At 38.6% G+C, this 15,042-nt stretch overlaps 1 protein-coding gene and 1 long non-coding RNA gene across 2 annotated transcripts in view; both read right to left on the bottom strand.

Annotated features, from left to right (window-relative positions):
- The window catches only part of LOC308663661, a 21,743-nt gene extending 7,703 nt beyond the window's left edge, over positions 1 to 14,040 (bottom strand). Inside the window, exons 1-2 of the long non-coding RNA XR_014025463.1 lie at positions 13,697 to 14,040; positions 11,848 to 11,923 (exon numbers count right to left, since the gene is read on the bottom strand). This is a non-coding gene — a long non-coding RNA (uncharacterized lncRNA). The remainder of the gene's footprint in view (positions 1 to 11,847; positions 11,924 to 13,696) is intronic.
- Positions 1 to 15,042, bottom strand: part of TBCA (tubulin folding cofactor A) — a 35,915-nt gene that overhangs the window by 15,888 nt on the left and 4,985 nt on the right. The gene's annotated exons all lie outside the window — the stretch shown is intronic.

Here is a 15,042-nt window from a genome sequence, read left to right as displayed (position 1 = left end):
GACTGATCACCAATTAGAGGAAGCATCTGGTTGGAGTCATTGCAGTTAAAAGTAGTGCAACCAATTACTGAACCTAAAGGGCAATTACTTTTTCAGATTAGCACACTGCATGTGGGGGTTTTTTTTGGTAACATACCTTGGTGTTAATTGTATACAGCAGCAACATCTCTGATGTTTAGTGACAAGTTATGCAAAAAAATTCAGAAACTCCAAAAGGGCAAAGTTTTTTTCCCCACAGAACTATACCTCTGAACAATTTTTAGGGGACTTCTCTGTTGAGTTCCAGTGCCAAAGGTAATTCTGTGCTTATTCCCACTGCTTTTCAGTTTCTCATTTTTCTCCTCACTTCATTTTGAAATCCATTACTGTTTCCTTTGCTACTCTGAATCTTCATTTCAGTTATGTGCCTAACATTTCTTTTTTTAAGATTACTGAGAGTGCTTGTTAAGTGGATAAAAAGACAGGTCCAAAATATTTGAACAAACTAACTGAAAGGTAAACTGTGCAAGATTAAGGAAGGAAAACATCTGCAGGTTACAAATAATTTTCCAACTTACAATTTCAAATGTTGTCTGAATGATATAGAATCTCCACTAATGCTTCTCGAAAGTAATGGCATAAACCTTGCCTACCTTCTATCTTCCTACGCACCTAAAATTATGCATCAGGAAAAATTGTTTTGTTACTTTGCAAGCACTTACATTTTAATCTATTTGAGTTCAGAGGACTTTATATTCCATATCTTTGTGATTTGAATAAGGTTGCCAACTCTTATTTTAAAATGTTTAGCAGTCGGAAGTAAATGTAGCTGTTACCATAGTAAACATCAGGTTTGTTTATACTAATCCATGCTTACCTATGATTTAATCCTGAAGAAAAGAAGATATATGGCATGTTCTATTGAACCTATTTGGGGAGGGTAGTTTTTTTAGATACCTCATTAGAGGTAACAGTCTAGGCAGGGTGCATCCTCCAGGAGAACCTTAACTCTGCATCCTTCGAATCTTGGTTATTATAGCACCCCAAATCCAGGATGACATCCAATACACTATTCCACAGGTTTCCAAATATGAGGCCTTGTCAAACTGGGCTTAAGGGACAAGGTGGGGGATATTTCTGCTGTTATCATCCATCTGCTGTTTGACATTACCCCCTTGACCTTATCACCTGGTTAATTCCCCTTACTTACTGCTGGAGAATTTATTTCTTTAGCTTCTAAACACTGTAATCTACTAGGACTGCTGATGGATAACAAGCAAACCCAACCAACAAGTGGGAGTTATAGCTTATAGAGTTCATTTTTATTTGACAGACTAGCTGTGGCCATTCTTGAAACAGACTGACCGGCAACAGTTATGTCTTTGTTATGCCATGGCTGGATTATTGCAATGCATTATAGATATATATGAAGTGACCTGGCCTTGAAACTGATTCAGAAACAACAGCTAGTGCAAACAGTACTGTTTAGTTTCAAATGGGTAATGGTTGAGAGTCATTATAGCCAAGTTGTAACTTCATTCATTCATTCATTCATTCATTCATTCATTCATTCATTCATTCATTTATTTATTTATTTTAATTCCATTTACCGTATATACTTGAGTATAAGCCGAATTTTTCAGCCCACTTTTTGGGGTGAAAAATTCCACTTCGGCTTATACTCCAGTCAACAAAAAAACTTGCCGAGGACTTGTGCGCGGCCGAGGCTTTGGTGCTTCCGGGATCGCGCGCACCTCTCCCAAGCCACCGCCGTCCGCAGACCTGCCGAAGTTTGGGGAGGTTTGGGGAGGTGCGCGCGCACCTCCCCAAACCTCCCCAAACGTCGGCAGGTCTCCGGACCTCCGTGCCCTGCCTGCCTGCTTCTTTCCGCTGCGGAAAGAAGCAGACAGGCAGGGCGCGGAGGTCTGCTTCTTTCCACTGCGGAAAGAAGCAGACCTCCGCGCCCTGCCTGCCTGCTTCTTTCCGCTGCGGAAAGAAGCAGACCTCCGCGCCCTGCCTGCCTGCTTCTTTCCGCTGCGGAAAGAAGCAGACCTCCGCGCCCTGCCTGCCTGCTTCTTTCCGCTGCGGAAAGAAGCAGACCTCCGTGCCCTGCCTGCCTGCTTCTTTCCGCTGCGGAAAGAAGCAGACCTCCGCGCCCTGCCTGCCTGCCTCTTTCCGCTGCGGAAAGCAGACCTCCGCGCCCTGCCTGCCTGCTTCTTTCCGCTGCGGAAAGAAGCAGACCTCCGCGCCCTGCCTGCCTGCTTCTTTCCGCTGCGGAAAGAAGCAGACCTCCGCGCCCTGCCTGCCTGCTTCTTTCCGCTGCGGAAAGAAGCAGACCTCCGCGCCCTGCTTGCCTGCTTCTTTCCGCTGCGGAAAGAAGCAGACCTCCGCGCCCTGCCTGCCTGCTTCTTTCCGCTGCGGAAAGAAGCAGACCTCCGCGCCCTGCCTGCCTGCTTCTTTCCGCTGCGGAAAGAAGCAGACCTCCGCGCCCTGCCTGCCTGCTTCTTTCCGCTGCGGAAAGAAGCAGACCTCCGCGCCCTGCCTGCCTGCTTCTTTCCGCTGCGGAAAGAAGCAGACCTCCGCGCCCTGCCTGCCTGCTTCTTTCCGCTGCGGAAAGAAGCAGACCTCCGCGCCCTGCTTGCCTGCTTCTTTCCGCTGCGGAAAGAAGCAGACCTCCGCGCCCTGCCTGCCTGCTTCTTTCCGCTGCGGAAAGAAGCAGGCAGGCAGGGCACGGAGGTCCGGAGACCTGCCGACGTTTGGGGAGGTTTGGGGAGGTGCGCGCGCACCTCCCCAAACCTCCCCAAACTTCGGCAGGTCTCCGGACGGCGGCGGCTTGGGAGAGGTGCGCGCGATCCTGGAAGCACCGAAGCAAGTCCTCGGTAAGCTCCGGGCGGTCACTTGCTTCGCGTCTCGTGAGGGAAGGGGGGGCGACTGGAGCGGGCGTGTTTCCTCGCCTGCTGGGCGCCGCGATTTGCCCGGGGAACGCGTGGGCCCCGAATGGCAGCGTGGAGCGAGGAAGCGGACAGCCAGGGCTTCCCCGAGAGCCGCGGCCACACAGGGTATTCCTGTGTATTCAGGCTTGCAAAATGGCGGATCGAGCCTCTGCTGGCGGCGGAGGCTTGCAGAACGGTGGATCGGCTTATACTCGAGTCAACAAATTTTCCAGTTTTTGGGGGTGAAATTGGGGGTCTCGGCTTATACTCGAGTCGGCTTATACTCAAGTATATACGGTATATCCCACCCTTCTCCGAAGACTCAGGGCGGCTTACAAACTACATCATCTACTAGTTTGTTTCTGGGTGTAATTCATGCTACTGCTTATTACTATAAAGTCTTACAATATAACTTAGGTCCTGGGTACCTTCAAGGACCCCTACCTCAAATATACTGCTCAGCTGATGCAAACAGGACAGGACATGTAAGTCACTACCTTTTGGGAGATGGGCAGAAATAAGCCTTCTTTTTGATGGATCCCCACCTTCTGAATATTCTGTCTCCCACCACCAAAATTAGGATGGCTCCATCCTTGCTCATATTCAGGAGGGCAGTTGAAGCACTGCTTTTAAACACAGCTTTTAAGGAAAGATTATTGTTGCTATATCTACGTTATGGGTGAGGAAAGGTTGAGGAAAATTCAATAAAGTTACATTTATTTCAGCAACTGCTGGCGTTAACTTTAGAAGTCAATTTATCACTCAGCCAGCCAATATGAAAACTTTGTTAGTTTTTTTTTCTTTCTTACTAACAGGTCCGTGTGACTGGGTAAAGAGTTGTTCTTTTAATAGGTAAAAGAGGAAGGTGCAGGTGCCCAGGACATCAATCTCTGAAGTACTGAATATTTAATTAGTAAATTGTTATATTTGTTCATACTGATAGCTGGTCTACTGATTCCATTATTATTACTGATATTATACCAGTTATGAGACATTTAAATCCACAACTGAAGTAACAATAAATATTTGTAAACAAACACAGGTAACCTACTGCTAAATGTGCATTTAACAAGCCTGTTCACAGACAGTGCAGTCTGTTGTTTTCCAGCATATCTACCTACATTGGACCTGCCCCAGAGGCATACAACGCCTGAAAAATCAACCTATGTTGAAAAGTCAGGCTCATAAAAATACACTAAATTTATGCTGAAAATGATTGTCAATATTCCTCTTAAGAGGCACAGAGATGAAGCAGTGCAATGTGAAACAGTCATCATCCCTTTATACAATTTCAGACAGTTGACAGCAACAGACTCACACAATTGTGATGACTGTGTGCATTTGCTTCTTGTTTTAAATCTTATGCTTCCTACTTGAAAGAATCCCTAAATTCCATAGAGGAGCAAGGAGTTGTCATTTTTGCAATTATTATTAAATGACTAGATGATACAATAAAAACAATCTGCCACAGTAGCAGGGCATTCTTGATATATGATTATAATGTGCAAACACACTCCTATTTGTTTAGCATTGCAAACCCAATAGCAGGCTGTCAATTTAATGGTCAGTTTGTTGGTGTTTTATTCTTATGAAATAAGAATCGGTAAAATAACAGAAGTTTTGATTATGGAATCATGCAGTTGGAAGGGACTATTTAGACCACAAGCCCAACTCCTTACTCAGTACAGAAATTCAAATTAAGACATACCAAATATATGGCTATCTAGTCTGATTGAATATATACTGCTCAAAAAAATAAAGGGAACACAAGATAAGACATCCTACTATTAAATACAGTACATTGTGTTGTTTAAGTGTTCCCTTTATTTTTTTGAGCAGTATATTAAAACCAGCCCATCATCCTGCTAGATAATTGGACAAATTCCTCTCATTGTTTGAAAGGTTTTTTTAACAATCATAAGTTACCTTAATGTAACTTGAACTCTGAAATAAAAGATAAAATTTTGATCTTCTTTCTATGAAACATATGAAAATCAGTTTGGTCCAGTGGTTAAAGTATCCAGGGAGACTTTGAGTTCAAATTCCACCTTAGGCATGAAAGTTAGCTTGGAGACTTTGGGCCAGTCAATCTCAGCCCATCTCATCTCATAGGGTATTATTGGTGTGGGGAAAATAAGAGGAAAGAATATTTTTGTGTGTGCTGCCTTGAGTTATTTATTAAAAAATAACGGCAGGATATAAATAAACATCTTTTCAGCTATATGAAGAGTTATCAAAGATCCACTTAATTATTTTCTTTCAAGTCATCTTAAATAGCACAGGTATACGATGAGCAACGTTTCCCCTCCCCCATTTTTTTTTTACAAACTTGCCTAACAAACCTTTTGAAATTCAAAACCCTGTAGCAATGTTGTAGACACCAAAATCTCAATTTAATAGACTTTTGGAGAGAGGTGCCGTCCATTAAATGTGGATCTGTGACTTTTGCATCAATTTATTATGTTTTGAATTACATATTAGAAATGGCATCATTTGCAGTAAAATCTTCATAGGATTAATGTCCTAATTACTAGTGTCCATTTAACAAAAAATGTCTATTTAAAATTGACTAAACAAAGGTTTTATGGCAATTTTCATTTAGTCCAGGGTTTTCTTTCCTTTGTGTCAACCTGCTATTGTTTATTATTTGTGTCAAGTTGCAGTTTATCTCTTAAATGTTTAATTGTTCTTTCCCTTTCTCTTAATTTATAGCTTTTCTGTTAAATATATTTCCATATACAAAAATAACAATAGTTCCTTTTAAAAAAATTCCTTAGAAACAGAACTGTTTAGCAATGTGCTTAAGCCTACACTTTTAAAATCCAGTTTTATTTCAAATTTGTGTTCTCTTAAACGCTCTTACAAATATATTTGTTAATATACTAAAAATAGTTATATTCAAAAATTCACTGACATGCAATTTAAGAATATTGGCAATGATTCAACGGTATGGCCATAAAAATGGGTTTTGTTCCAATTTTTCATTTCAGTAGTCCCTCTCTGAAGTTGAAATTGCTGCTACTGCAATTTTAGTGCCATTTAACAATACCATAGATGCTGTATATAAATTACATAAATTGGGACCCAATCTCAGAAGAGAAAGTCAGAACACTTCTTAGGCAAAAATGTTCAGGCCCCTTCACATAGTCATCAAGTGTTAGCCATTTTAGTGATGGAAATGCTTACAAGAAGAAGAATAAGATTTTCCATCTAGTGTTGGAGGATAAGACTAGGGTAGCTCTTTTAGTGTAGCTCAATCACAACAGATTTCAAAACAATCCATTAAAGCTACAGGAGGAAAATAGGTACTTGGCTACAAAACTATGCATGCCGATTTGGTGCTGAGAGAGTTCCACTGAACATGACAAGAAAACTTTTGAATAAATATGTATCATACTTTGCTAAAGAGTAAGGGGACCAGACTTGCTTCTCTAATATATGGGTAGTGGGTGATTTTAAGCCCAAAAGATACACTTATTTAATAAAGGGACACCTATCCATCAATCTACAGCAATGTTCTTCTCACACTGACCCCTGAACCACATCTGAGACACACAAGAGCAGTTACTGTTTTCTGCCATTGAAAGACGAAAACGTGTCACACATCATAGAGATAATTGTTGTGAGTGGAAGAAGGATTAAGAGATTCCAAGTAATAAAATAAAAAATTGCAAAACCAGGGAGTGATTTTTTCCTCTGTGAAATGGAAGAGTACTCAGGAATATGATAGAAGTGTATCAGAGCAAGTACTTCTAGAAAGAGAAGCATGAACTCCAGAAAAAAACAATTAATAGAAAAATGTTTTTATAAATGTGGTGCTAATGCAATCTTTAGACTCACAATCCCTAAACTCCTAAGCCTCATTTGTCTGCTGTTTCTGACTCAATACACTTCCAAATACACTTCTTTATATTATATAAGGCATTATTCAGGAAATCCCAACAGAATAATTCAGACAAAACTCAGATTCAGCAAATTCTGTCCATTAACCAAAGTCCAGAGTTTGCTACAGTCCGAATATAACCTGTAAACCTAGCATTTAATCTACTACACGCTGAAAGACGAGTGATCCAACTATCAACAGTTCATTTTACGTTATCTAGTATAGACATTTATATCACTCTCTAATAAAATTCTAGGGTTAACTTACTGAGTTAAAAATAAATGTAACTGCTCTTTTACACTGCTTTTTTTCTCCCAAAAAACACATTACACAGTTGTATTATTATTACAAGAAAATGCCTCAAGGAAAACTGATGGGAATGTTGCGCAAACACTGGAAATCTACTTACTCCAGCCAAATTGATTTAACACAGTGAAAAATGTTATGGAACTTGTTTTTCAGGCTAGTCATTCAGCCTGAGCATATGGGAATTTGCTAAGAGAATGAATGCATAAATATAACTAAATAAAAATTACACTTAGGAATCAACTGATTAAATTTCCCCTATTTTTAAAGCTAAGTAATTGTCTAGCTTTTCTCCTTCTGTGAGTGAATTTGCTTATATTGGGCATATATATTAACAATGCCAGTAATACCAATATCAACATTTTGTTTTCAGTAGAATTCCGGGGTTTTTTTTTAAAAGCTCATTTATGTGCATTGTATTAATTCTTAATCGCCAATCCTGTCATTGAAGCAATGAATATGTGGCCAATTTTTAATATAATATAAATATAAAAACCTTTAATGAAAACAAAAAACCCAGTTAAAACAATTTTACAACAGAACATCATCATACAGAGAATATTCTGATCCCCAGAACAGCCCACTGATATCAAGTCAACATTTCTGTATCTGGATGGTTGAATCCTAATTTTATGCTCCATGCCAAAGTAATAGAATTGTCTCTAAAATATATTTTCATACAAAGATCAAAAAAATCACTACAAATCACAGAACTAAACAATATATATATATATATATATATATATATATATATATATATATATAGACACACACACACACACACACACACACACACACACACCATGAGCTAATCACAGACTATGTAGGACGATACAATATTGAACACATGGCAATATACACCACAATTTTATATACATCACAGTATGTAAAGGAGCCTTTAAACTAAAAAGACATTGACATATAATAAAATCAGCATACATTTTGGTTAGTAGGCATTTTTTTAAAAAAAAAAAAAATTTATGGGCCTAAGAACAATAAATGCATTATTGCTTTTTTAAATTTTAAGAGCTCTGATTACAAATATAATTCTGGTGGGAGTTAATCTTTAAATAACTTTATTTATGAGTGTACAGGGTTTTTAAGCAGGTATTATTTTAGGACTGTGAATGTTTCAAAAATGATTCTCAAGAAGTGCTTTAGACCACAGTTCCTTTGAGCATTGTTGTTGTTGTTAGTTGCGAAGTCGTGTCCGACCCATCGCGACCCTATGGACAATGTTCCTCCAGGCCTTCCTGTCCTCTACCATCTTCTGGAGTCCATTTAAGCTCACGCCTACTGCTTCAGTGACTCCATCCAGCCACCTCATTCTCTGTCGTCCCTTTCTTCTATTGCCCTCAATCTTTCCCAGCATTAGGCTCTTCTCCAGTGAATCCTTCCTTCTCATTAGGTGGCCAAAGTATTTGAGTTTTAGCTTCAGGATCTGGCCTTCTAAAGAGCAGTCAGGGTTGATCTCCTCTAGGACTGACCGGTTTGATCGCCTTGCAGTCCAAGGGACTCGCAGGAGTCTTCTCCAGCACCAGAGTTCAAAGGCTTCAATTCTTTGGCGCTCAGCCTTTCTTATGGTCCAGCTTTCACTGCCATACATTGCAACTGGGAAGACCATTGCCTTGACTATACGCACTTTTGTTGACAGGGTGATATCTCTACTTTTTAGTGTGCTGTCTAGATTTGACATGGCTTTCCTCCCAAGGAGCAAGCGTCTTTTAATTTCTTGGCTACAGTCCCCATCTGCAGTGATCTTGGAGCCCAGGAAAATAAAATCTGTCACTACCTCCATTTCTTCCCCGTCTATTTGCCAGGAATTGAGAGGACCGGATGCCATGATCTTGGTTTTCTTAATGTTTAGTTTCAACCCAAGTTTTGCACTCTCCTTCTTCACTCGCAGCAAGAGGCTCTTTAGTTCCTCTTCACTTTCTGCCATTAGAGTGGTATCATCTGCATATCTTAGGTTGTTGATGTTTCTTCCGGCAATCTTAATTCCAACTTTTGATTCATCTAGCCCTGCCTTTCTCATGATGTGCTCTGCATATAAGTTAAATAGGCAAGGCGACAGTATACAGCCTTGCCGGACTCCTTTCCCAATTTTGAACCAATCAGTGGTTCCGTGTCCAGTTCTCACTGTTGCTTCTTGGCCCGCATATAGGTTTCTCAAGAGACAAATAAGATGGTCTGGTATGCCCATCTCTTTAAGGACTTGCCACAGTTTGTTATGATCCACACAATCAAAGGCTTTAGCATAGTCAATGAAGCAGAAGTAGATGTTTTTCTGGAACTCTCTAGCTTTCTCCATGATCCAGCGTATGTTAGCAATTTGATCTCTTGTTCCTCTGCCTCTTCGAAATCCTGCCTGTACTTCTGGTAGTTCTCGATCCACATACTGCTGGAGTCTAGCTTGTAGAATTTTAAGCATAACTTTACTAGCATGAGAAATGAGTGCAATGGTGCGATAGTTTGAACATTCTTTGGCACTGCCTTTCTTTGGAATTGGAATGTAAACTGATCTTTTCCAATCCTGTGGCCACTGTTGAGTTTTCCAAATTTGCTGGCACATTGAGTGTAGCACTTTTACTGCATCGTCTTTTAAGATTTTGAATAGCTCAGCTGGAATACTGTCACCTCCACTAGCTTTGTTGTTGCTCAGCTTTTCTAAGGCCCACTTCACTTCACATTCTAGGATGTCTGGCTCGAGGTCAGTGACCACCTCATTGTGATTATCAGGGACGTTAAGCTCATTCTTGTATAGTTCTTCTGTGTAATTTTTCCACCTTTTCTTAATCTCTTCTGCCTCTGTTAGGTCCCTGCCATTCTGGTCCTTTATCATGCCCATTTTTGCATGAAACGTTCCTTTCATCTCTCCAATTTTTTTGAAAAGATCTCTGGTCCTCCCTATTCTATTGTTTTCTTCTATTTCTTTGCATTGTTCATTTAAGAAGACATTCTTATCTCCTTTGAGCATAGTACCTCTCTATTTTTTCCCAAAGTCCTCCAAAAGGTTCCATTAGAACAATAATAAAACTTTTTGGAAATTTCATCTAAAACTATGGCTGAAATTAATATTGGAGTAAGGAGTTCAGAGGTTGCAACTCACTGTGTTCCCCAAAAATGACATTATTATTAAATGCTAGGTCAATTATTTCTTACCTTCTCCTTCAGCTAATTTTTAACTATAAATATACAAAACTGATATAAAATGTTCACTAGACAATTCTAATTATGTTTACAAAAAAGTACATTTGGAATTCTATTTTCTCTTAACTATTTTAAAGAGTTAATATAGCTATAAAACAATACAAAAAAATCTGGCTTTGTGAAAATATTTCAATATTTTGATTAAGGCTTTCTAATAACTAAGCTTCAACAGTTGTAAACTAGTCAACCATTTCAAAGTCAAAGGCTATGATCCAGAACTTCATCTGCACAACAAGATCCTACTGCCAACTATGGCAGATGGAGCTTTGTAAGCAGCTCATTCTCACAGCTGGCAACAGGGAAGTCCTTGTGCACACAGGACTTCCTGGATGGATCATATAACGAAACTGGACAGCTAAGAAACTAAAAAATCCTGATCCTAGCAAATTTGTATTTGCTCTCGTTAAATTTTAAAATTCACTAGCTTATGAGGAAAGCTATTCTTGTTTTTCATTTTTTTAAAAATTAAGTCACATAGCTAAAAGCATCAAACCGTTAATTTGCAGTTTCTTCTGGCATTTGACTACAATGGGCCTAGGCCACTATTGTGCAGTAACAAATTATCCTTTTTAAAAATGAAGGTTTGTCACTTCTTATGTTTATTTAAATTTGTTAATTGAATTGAGAGATATAATAAATAGTTACATTAAACTGTACAGCAATCATACCATAATCATAAGCATGCTCTCAGAAATAAATGCCATTCAGTTCCCTGGAACTCATTTTCAGCTAAATACATACAGGGCTGCATATTTAATATCAGAAATTTGTAACATGAAAATTACTATAGGTAATTTTTCAGGGTAAACGTACCCTAAATAGTGTACTCTATGTACACTATTTTTGTTCTTTAAAGTCTAATATTACAAGCAAAAAACAGACAAACCTAAATACTGTAGGAAAATACAGTATTCTTCCTAAAATTGCTCAGTTTAGCAAACATAAAGGTTTCTTGCTTAAAAATTGCTGGTGAAACAGGCCACCACCTAATTAGGTAAAAAGTTAAATTCTCTGAGGAGAAAAGAAAAGAGTTGCATTAGGAACTCAAATGCAATTGATTAGAAAGGTTGATAGATCATCAATTTATAATCTGAATGAGGTATATGAAATTTTAATCTCAAAAATACTTGTTCAAGTGTCAACTTGATCATATTATTTAGAATTTTTAAGAATTAAAAAATTAAATGATTAATATTTACTAGGGCACAAAAATTAAAAATTTAAACAATTTAACATCATCAACTCATCAATATATTTTCATCCTACACTTTCTGAAGTTAAGGCAGCAACATATATGGTTATGTGTCATGTTTGTATGCAGCGTCCTGTCAGATAGGAAAGGCCTATAAACCACATAAAATGTGTTTTGAATGTATGGATGTACGTGTACAAGCAGGCATATTTTTAAAGGAAATACCACTTTCTAAGGCCCCCAAAACACAGATATTCCAACTAAGTAAACTGATATTCACAAACTGTGTCGTACAGTAATTTGGCACTGAAAGTCTGAGCAGAGCTAACCATGAAGTGGCCTACCATTCTGCCCTGGTGATCTGTAAAAATGACTTTATGTCAAGCAGTTCGTGATGAATGTTTTCAGAAGGGATTCAGCCTATCAGAAATAAATGATTACATTAGACAGTCATCCTCTCCAAACCAAATTATTTGTTCTTTGTTCAAGTTTCTACACCAATATATATTTCTGCATTAGAGAAGACAATGAAATCCAGCATTATGTCAAATAATCTTGGCCCTTCGGAATCCATATATGACATCTTCCAAGATGTCCCAACAGCATTATAGGGAAAACAAAGACTAAAATAAAATAAGTGTCACATTCTAACCAAGCAATTAATGACTTTTTGCACTCATGAAATTTTGCAGAAATAGAATGTTCATTTCATTTATAACCTGTTTCTTTCTCATCATATATCTAAAATCCTGATTCTAAAATGCTTATATTTTAATTACTGCTGTTTTAAATATGCCAACTGAATCTAGCACCATCCAGAAAAATGGAATTTTATGACTAGGATCTGGTGCCCTTCAACTTCTGGACCCAATAGCTCCACCTAGCATAGCCAAATAATCTAAAATACGACCACATAATCCTGTCTATTTTAACACTGAGGTTAAAAGAGGGATCCAAATGCAGTTATTTCACCAGTAATAGTATTACATTTTACTTAGATTAAATCACTGATTTACCTCAATTAGTAGGCTATCTTTAATGGACAAAATCTGCTGAACAGGGATATATGCCTTGCTTGAACAATACTATGACTGAAGGAAGACAGAGGAGGAAGGGAACAAAGACTCTAAAATCAGTGAAGGGGGCAACTGGCAGACTGTACCACACTAAGAGGGACTCACAGAGAGGGACTCCTCAGGGTGCCACCGGTCAGAGAATGTAGATTGGTGGCCCCCAGGGGGAGATCTTTCTCTGTGGGCGCCCCGGAGCTATGGAACCAGTTACCGGTTGAGCTCCGGACGGCGCCCGATCTTCGCTCCTTTCGCCGCGATCTGAAAACATACCTGTTCGAACAAGCCGGCCTGGCCTGAGGGGGGATTGGTGGGGTCTTTTATTATCATTTTATTGGGGTTTTTATTAATGTATCAACTGTTTTTATGGGCATGTATTTAATTATCTTTTAATTTTTGTAACCCTTGTTTTATTCTTGCCCTGTACACCGCCCTGAGTCCTTCGGGAGAAGGGCGGTATAGAAATATTAATAAATTAAATTAAAATTAAATTAAGTGCTGCTTATGAAGAGGAAGAAGGGAGATACGGTGGAGAGAAAGGCAATATGCACCAGCCCTGCCATATCCACCGGCTTTTCTTACTTGCCATAGTTGGGCTATAATCCTTCAGTCCATTTGTCTATTAAATAAAGGATGCACTATGATGTAATTATATTTTATTTTATTTATTTTAATTCCATTTATATCCCGCCCTTCTCCGAAGACTCAGGGCGGCTTACAAGCTTAGCAGTAGCCTTCATTCTATGTATATGCCTGCTTATTAGGGCTTTCATACACCCCCCAAGCGGCATTATTACAAAGTCAGCTTAATTGCCCCCAACAATCTGGGTCCTCATTTTACCTACCTCAGAAGGATGGAAGGCTGAGTCAACCTTGAGCCTGGTGGGATGCGAACCTGCACTAATTGCAGGCAGCTGGTGTTACTTAAGGAGGCATTAGAGACAAAAGTTTTTCCTAGTTTTCAGGGACAAAAATGTTTTTGGTTTCTTAAAAAAAAGCTGCTAACAGGTTATTTAACATTTGGCATTGCGACTGCTTTATAGCACAGCAAGAATATACTAAAGCTACAGGCACAAGAATAAAGATTCCACTTTTGGAAAGGTTTTTAAAAAGTCTGACTTACCCAAAAAAAGTCAATACACTTCTCCCATAGGTTCATGATGCAAAATTCTATAATCAAGGCTTGTAGATTTGTAATTATGGTATGTCAGCTACATTTAAAGAAGAGTGTTAAAAGATTGTTAAAGTTAAACTAACACAATTGCAATGTGAATTGTCTTAGTCTCATTCTAATCTACTGGTGTCAGTTTCATTTAATCAAAGAGAAACTATGGGCAAATGTCAGTACTACTTTCACATGTCCCTAACATACTACATTCATTTAGCAGCTTTTAAAGCCTGTGATATTGAAATAGCTAAAAAAAGAGAGCAGTTTAACAGACATTTAAAAAATCAACATCTATTAAAGCAAAAATATTACACTAATTGCAGCTGCTTTTCAAGTGATATAGATTCTATATCATTTAACAAAATCCAGCTATTAAGTATATAATAGGAATAGCAATAGCATTTAGGCTTATATACTGCCCCATAGCAATTTACAGCACTTTCTGGGCAGTTTACAATGCAGAAGCATTATTTGCATATTGTCCCCAACAATATGGGTCCTCATTTTACTGACCTTGGAAGAATAGAAGATTGAGTCAACCTTGAGGCCCATCAGGATCAAACTCCAGGCTTTGGGCAGTTTGCCTGCAATTCTGCACTTTAACCACTGTGCCACCACGGCTCTAAGATAATTAATCACTGCACAATAAAAATACCAGGGTCCAAGAAGAGTAATAAAATGTTCAATTCATTCCTATTAATGGAGTGGTGGTTAAGCTTGATACAGCACAGACAGGTTAACTAGTTTGCCCACTCAAAACAACCCTCATAATTCCCCAAAACTGAATTCTGCATGCACTGAGCTACTGTGGAAGGAAAGCTCAGATTTCCAAAACTAAATAACTTTGATTTTCAATATGTAGCAAAAATAAGCAATTTCATTTGTCTGTCCGTGAAAAATATATCCATGAAGATTAGAACCTATAGAATTATTAGATCCAATCAAAATCATGCCTGGTAGGACAAAAGGCACAGTAGTATCTCTCTACTAGTGTTACTTAAAGTTGCAAAGACAAAATAAAGGCCAAACTGATATTTTAAAGAAATATATTTATGTGTACAATATAGCTGATGCAAATGATATGTAGAAATAATATTTTCATTTGTTCATACCACCTAGTCTTAAAGACTTGACTCTCCCTAATCCTGGCCAAATTCTATTAAGGAAATTTAAGTAGAAGTGTGCAGGTGGTGTTTATGGGTAATACTTATAACCTGTAACCAATAACACTTTTGTAGGTAAATAGAGACTCTGTATACTGTGTTCAGCACTGCATTACTGTTTACAATCCAAAATTCCTG

This window comes from Vipera berus (assembly GCF_964194415.1).
Source record: "Vipera berus genome assembly, chromosome: 2".
NCBI lineage: Eukaryota > Metazoa > Chordata > Lepidosauria > Squamata > Viperidae > Vipera > Vipera berus.
Note: the sequence above shows the minus strand (reverse complement) of the source record. Positions and strands in the feature narration are given on the sequence as shown.